Raw genomic sequence first — 7,350 nt, 5'->3', positions numbered from 1 at the left:
AATGCCCAAGACTGTACAAAGAATCATCGGATAGGAAAGAAAAGCCTACCATCTGCTTCCGCTGTGGATGGGAGATAGATGTCAACTCTGCCACAATCACTGAAGATGATTGGAGAAATCCTATCATGACCTATCTACGATATCCAACTTTGCCTCCTAGAAGAGAGTCAGAATCATGGCTTTAAACTACCTTATGGGAATGAAGATTTGGTCCGAAAGAGCAAGGATGAGGTGCTTTTAAGGTGCCTCGGAAAGAAAGAATACATGAAAGTTATGGGGGAAACCCATGAAGGAATCTGTGGAGCGCATCAAGGTGGGAGAAAAATGTCCTGGTTAATTAGGAGATATGGCTACTCCTGGCCAACCATGATGAAAGATTGCATTAACTATTCCAAGGGGTGTGAATCTTGTCAAAGACACGGCCCAGTCCAGCAGGCTCCATCAGTTCCTATGAATCAAGGTAAAACCATGGCCCTTTAGGGGATGGGCAATGGATCTCATTGGTAAGATCTATCCAGCCAGCACAAAGAGCTTATCATTGTTACAGCATATTTCACTAAGTGGGTAGAAGCCAAGGCTGTTAAATCTACTACATCTCAAGAGATCATCATTTTCATAGAAGAACAGATTATACAAAGATTTGGCATCCTAGAATCAATCACAACTGATAGAGGATCCTCCTTCATATCCGGAGAAATGCTGGACATGGCAGAGGCATTCAAAATCAGACTGCTCCAGTCCACTCCTTATTATGCCCAAGCCAATGGACAGGCGGAATCAAGCAACAAAGTGATCATCAACATTATCAGAAAATGCTTGAGAAGAACCAAACAATGGCATGAGAAGTCATTGAAACTCAGGCATATAGAACTTCAAAAAGAAGGCGACCGGCATGACTCCTATGCGTTAACCCGGTCATGATGCACTCGTTATGGAGATAGTCAGCCACCGAGAATTGCTCACCAACATGACTTAGTAGGAGAAAACTACCCTGTGCCAAGTGCTGGAATGGAGGGATTGACATGCAAGGCATCACACTCAACAAACTCCTCGGGCAGAAAACAGTCAGATCAAGGCCTATAACAAGAGAGTCAGAACAAGAGTTTTGAAGAAGGGGAGATAGTCTGAAAGTGTCCTTCGGAACCCATGTGGTTATGGAAAATGGTCGCCTACATGGGAAGGCCCTTTCATAATCAATCAGATCCTCGGAATGGGGGCATACAGGTTGCAGGATAGGGATGGAGAAATTCATACGGCCCCAATCAATGGCAAATGGTTAAAAAAGTTTTATCCAACCATGTGGGATTCGCAGGCTGTACAAACAGACCCTGGGATAGACACAAGATTACACTAAAAATCTTTTGATTCCTTTCAAAATTACCCTTGTTTTAGATTTACTTTGAGTTTGTCCCTTTGTTGTACTTCTACTTCTGTTTTCCGTTCGTTCCATCAATAGAAATAAAAAACTAGAAGTTACAACAAAAATAAACTTTATTTAAAAATAAATAAACGTTAGGGGCCTTCCCCACGGCAAGCCGTTCTGAGAAAAGCAAAAGATAACAAATCAAAATCCTAGTCGCTTTCTAAGCCAGTCTCTTGCAGTTAGTCTTCTTGATAGAAAGTTCCTTTTGAAGCAGACACCTGATGAATTGAAGCTTCCGCAATCTCTGTATCGCCTAGAAGTGCAACCATGCTCTGATACAAGGAAGGTGGCTTTGGTCTTAGAACTCAATTCAGCCCCAAGTTCAGGCTTTGTACTCCTGCTCGGCTCCGCTAACGCTTTGAAGATCCGCAACTGCTTTCCAAATTATCCACAAACTTTGGCTTTTGTACCCGCAACCATATCCGGTCCAGCTTCGCCTTCATACGCGAAATCAGCCAAGTTGGCTTCATAAGGAGTGGTCTTGCGGAACTCGAGGTTTTGAAGGTGGGCCTGATCTTCATAACGGTCGTGAAGGTTAAGCACATCCCTTGCCGGGCCAAGGCTCATCTCAAGTATGGGTTTTGGGGCCATGTTCTGGTCTATGCAGCAGATCCAGATCCTTCATCAGCTGATCAAAGGCCTCTCTGGTCCTCATCCAGCCCAATTCAGCAGATCGCCGTGATTCGCCTCCATTGCTTCTTCCACTGCCTGGACTTTATCTTACCAACAGAGAGCCGAGCTTTTCCAACTTATCCACCTGGGCATCTAGGTCCATAGCTTCAAATTCTCCACCCGGATAAAGAAAGAGGCCATGGCGTATGAACTGCAAGGGAATGTATAGGCATCTCGTAGAAGGAAGCATAAGTCAAAACAAGGCAGCGAAAAAGAAGAAAACAAAAGTACAAAGCACTCATACAAAGAATAATCGGAGGTCTGAGGGGATGGTCCTCACCGCCAAGATCCCAGTAGCTGATGTTTCGCTCTATAAAGATTTGAGGTCAAAAAGAGATGGAGGAACAGACAGAACCACCTAAGGCGACAGGAAAGACAGAGTAAGGGCGAACTCACCATAGGCGAAGCGTGGAACGGCAGAAGGCCACTTCTACTATGGTTTCGTGGGAGCGGAACCACTTCTTCCGATTGTTCCCGCTCGATCCGACTTGCTCGCTGATCTCACCGGTGTTGGAGCGCGCAGGGAATGTTCCGCCTCTGGATCATCAAAAGGGCCACCTCTGAGTTGGTTAGCCCTGCCTCTATATCTTCTCATCGCTTCGAGCCAAGGCAATGCTCTCGCTATCACCTCAAAGCAGAATTTCCTCCTATGGATGCACGTGGTTAGAACAGGGAAATAAGAGTGCAGCAGAAACAAATCGCCAAGTATATAAAACTCACATCTTCTTCCACTGTTTTGGCCTTCTCTTGAGGCTCCTCTCCTACCTCTTCCACTTCCAGCTCCCTTTCTTGCTCCACACAAAGCCTCTCTCGTCATCATCCGTGCTGTAGTGGTGGTAGGAATCGCCTAGTTCCTCCGGCCACATATTCTTCTACAATCTTCTTTCTAAGTCTTTTTGACTTAGTAAGAGGAGGAGAAGGACTTCCAACTGCAACAGACAAAAAATAAGTTTGACAGAACAAGATTATGAAGAATTCAAAGAGGAAATCACAAAAATACCGAGTCATAGATCGATGCAGTTTCTTTTCTTTCTTTAACGGGAGAAGTGGCCTCGACAGAGTCTGTTCTACCTGATCTTCTTCTTCTTCTTCTTCTTCCTCTTCTCCATTCCCGAGGGGCTCCAGCATCCCCAGCAGCAATAACAGAATTAACTATGCAGAGGACAAAAGTCAAAGGTCAAACCAGTAGAAGAGTAGTAGGAGAAACTGAATAAATATCACGAACTTACCAAACACCTCTCCACTTTGGGCTGGTTGGCTCCCTATATTCTTTGTCAAAGAGGGATCTGAGTATGCAGTAAAAGATTAGCATCATCACTAAAAATGAATGGGCAACAACAGACAGAACTGAGAGATTACCTTCTATAACTTGCATGTTGATGTCTTTGATGGTCTGCACCATGAATTTGTGAGTCTCTTCGTCTGAATGGACATTCCAATTGTCCCAGCCCTAAAAGGACTCGAAGCAAGTGCGTGGCTGGAAGGGCTGGCATCACGGAATCTGGCTTTCCACCAAGCATCAAACTCCGCAGAACTGCAGGAGTTCAATTCCCATGAAGGATAAAGGGCATCTGCACTATTGTTGATTTTATTCACCGCACACCACTTGGCATCTTTGTGGACCTCCAAGTCATCGCGTCCCTCCAAGAAGACCCCCGATTACATGCCAGTATGACTTGAGGGGTATGAGTTTGAGGGCAGCCAAGTTGCCTTGCACGTGTTGGGATGGTAGACTTAGCCCTAAATGATAATTTGGAGGTTTTCCTCCTCCATGAGGCGATCTGGGTAAGGTCACACTCAGAACTTCTTCCTAAAATCGCCCCGACAGATTCGCTCTGCTCCTTCTCAAACAGATGATGTCTGTGAGGTTGAAACCACGAATAGGTCCTCCCGATCACCACTTGCCATCAAGGCTGCGCTGCGAACCTTTGGTACAATGCCTAAAGATCATCGTACTCATCGATTGATCGCTGGGGACTTCGGGCCGACAACAATGGTTGAGCCGAACCAGTCTCGTGCGAACTATATCCGAAACCTTAACTCAGAAAATAGACCTGAATTGATCCGAATCATCCGTATACCAGAGCAGATGTATTTGAAGCTGATACTCCAGGTGGCGTGTCATGCGTTCTGAATAGATGGGCCGAATCAGAGGCCCGAGTCCAACATCGCATGATTATGCTGAGCTCTCGCGATGCCTATACTCCAGTAATCACAAGAGCGATTAAGGAACAAACTGCTCAGCCAATACAGAGGAACAACATATGTCACGATCTTTGTCCTTCTCAAAGACTAAATTTTCGAGATAATTGAAAGGAGCATTACTGCTGATCAGTGGTCGGGAAATAGTGAATGGCTTGGCTAGCTTCACTGGTCCTTCTTCCCGTGATAATCACCAAAAAGATCAGCGAGTCTTCCATGAGGCCTAAAGCTGCAAAAATCCCGAGCCATATCCAGCAGTGGCGGAGCTATGGGGCCTATACGAAAATCGAAGGTGTTCTTGTGGAATCGCAAAACACAGAGCAGCGAAAGAAGCGGTGTTCTCATCCTCGTTGATAGATTGCTTGATAGGAGTATGGCGCCATAAATTCCATTCGCTCAAAGTGAGCCCCAAATCGAGGAAGAAGTGCATCGTCAATCCAATCAGCCCACTTGATCGGGCTATTTTCACTTCACTAGGATGGGAACGAACGACTCAAATTCTTGCCCCTAGAGAATGAGAAGCCAGAGCGAAGAGCTCTCAAACATAGAGGGGCCTCGGCATCCTTCTTCATCGCACTGCGCCATCTCGGGAGGAACAGGCCAAACCAAGTGAGCCCCAAAGACCAAGGTGTTTTCGAACAAATGGAGGACATTTTCATCTAGGTTTTTCTAGGCAAAAGGATGGAGCTTGCTCCTAACCTCTATCGCATGCTTATCAATCCCAGGCCCGATTTGTGTAGTGGAGGCTGGAAGAACTGGGTGAGAGGAAGCGAGCACGGGATTTGGGAAGACATTTCTTGGAGTTATTTTTTCTAAAAAGGGAGGTTCACAGGAAGGGCAAGGCAGGATCGAGCGAAAGGAAGTTATCGAAAGAAAGAAAGCTCAAGAGGAATCAAGTTTGAAAGAACTAGGTTTTTTTTTTCGGTGAAGAAACGGAGGGTTTTAAATTTCTTTTAAAGAAGCGGAAAACGTAGGAAAGAGAAGACATCGACATGGAAGACAAGGCGTCACCGATATTGACTAGCTAATAAAGAGCTAGTAATCAAAATGCTTACACGGGCACTAGCTTAGTGGGAAGAGTGGCAAAGTGAGGTAACTGGGAATTTACCACGCGCCAATTTAATGGCCATGTCATTTAAGTCTGAAACCGCTCCAAAATGATTCGGACTTAAGGGAAGTATTGTTTGGGCCTAAAATTGACACACCCAGCCAATAAAATTAGGCCCGTAATAAAGCTACAAAAAAATCAAAGAAAGATGGAAGCCCAAAACCAGAAGAGACCACCCAAGGCTCATCAAAGCAAACAAGGCTAATTTGGGCCTCAAGGCCCAATATAATAGGAAGAGGGAGCCCAGAAATAGGAACAATCCCACGTGACATCTCTGGGATAAAGAAAAGTCGAGCAATGGCAACTGTCATAGAAGAAGTGATTGAAGGGTTCATGACATCAAGTTGATTCTGAAAAAACTGAAGATCAAATCCCTCTTACATATATATATGTATATTCAGAGATTTTTCTTCTGTCTTTTCAGAGAAGGTAATTCTCCCAAGGAGATAGGCAAGTTACAATCTCAAAGAGGGATAAGCAGGAAAGCAGGAGCTGTCCAGAAAAGAGTCAAACTAACCATCACTGGTAAAATCTCACAAGGGGCAGTTGAAATTGGGAAAGAGATTAGGTTCCTTTTCAAGAAAATCAGTGAAGTGATTGCCTATTTGAGAGCCTATCTGCCAAAACTGAAGAAATCCTATTTTCTTTCCTTCCATTAAAAAGAAAAAGGGGGAGATATCTTTGCCACCTAATAAATAAACACAATCACCCTACTCCAGAAAAGAAACAGTTTTACTATAAATACAAGAAGGAGTGAACAGGGTAAAGGACAACAAAAAAATCATCACCCAATCAAACAAAGATCCTACACAAAGAAAACCATCAACAGACAAGTTCAAAATCAACTACAAGCCCACTCAATTTCAAGTGAACTAAATCCCAGATCAGATCCACAAAATCCAGATTTAAGAAACAAGTCATTCAAAACGAGATTTCTTTCGTTACAAATTTGGTTCAAGAAACCAAGATGTGCAGTGGTTTGAGTCTCCTCCAAGTATGGAAACCTCAACAAAATTCACAAGCAGCTCTAGCCCATCAAGCCCTCAAAACTGGCTACTCCCGCCTGTGATTAAGAAGATTGCAGTCTCGCACTCAAAAGCTTCACAAAAGCATGAGGTACATCAAAGCTCGCCAGAATCAGCCTTTGGTATCGATTTACAAGTTGAAGCCTAGCACCAAGGTTGTCAACGGTCCGGCCAAATTGCCGCCCCAGCCCAGCGTCAGCCCGGTATCTCGATCAGTCGGACCCGCACTGTATGTAACCTTTCTATCTCGACGGTAAATAAAGCCCCTACTGTCCTTCATCTTCCTCTAATATAAGCATTCACTGTTATATATATATTTTTTGTAAAAGGCGGTTCCGCCTAAAGAACAATTTAAATCCCATCAAACCATTCTGGCCAAGGCAACCTCCTTATACTGAGATAAATTGTTAAAGTCCTCACCAGTCTGAGGCAGGAAAAGAACTTACTTGGGAGATATTCCTCACCCAAATTCACAATCGTTTGTTTGCATAAATCAGTAACTTGGGACGCAAGTTATCCATTCCAAACCAAGTCTGCTAGAAATTTTGCTAGCAGTGGCACGCTCGCACACCAAAGAAAGCTGACTTGTTGACCAGTTTATGGTTCTCAAGGCAGTGGGGAACTTTGCCCTTCCATCATAGGAGTAAACCAAGAATGGGCAAACACTTATCCTGTGATAGGGGCTGGCACTGTTGCACTCTCATCCTCTCTCACACCTGCCTAATACTTTACTTGTTCCATCTTTATCCACTAAATTGTTGTCCGTTAGTCACCTTCAACAATTGAATTGTTGTGTACTCATTTACCCGAGTTTTGTTTGCTTCAGATATTCACACTATGAGATTCTTGGTCGTGGTACTAAGAGAAGGGCTATATGATGTTGATGACTTCAAATCTAGCATGGCTACAGCAGGACGATC

The sequence above is a fragment of the Prunus mume genome, unplaced genomic scaffold, assembly GCF_029339155.1.
Source record: "Prunus mume cultivar Tortuosa unplaced genomic scaffold, ASM2933915v1 scaffold24, whole genome shotgun sequence".
Classification (NCBI taxonomy): domain Eukaryota; kingdom Viridiplantae; phylum Streptophyta; class Magnoliopsida; order Rosales; family Rosaceae; genus Prunus; species Prunus mume.
The sequence above is the reverse complement of the archived record's forward strand: the minus strand, read 5'-3'. Positions refer to the sequence as shown.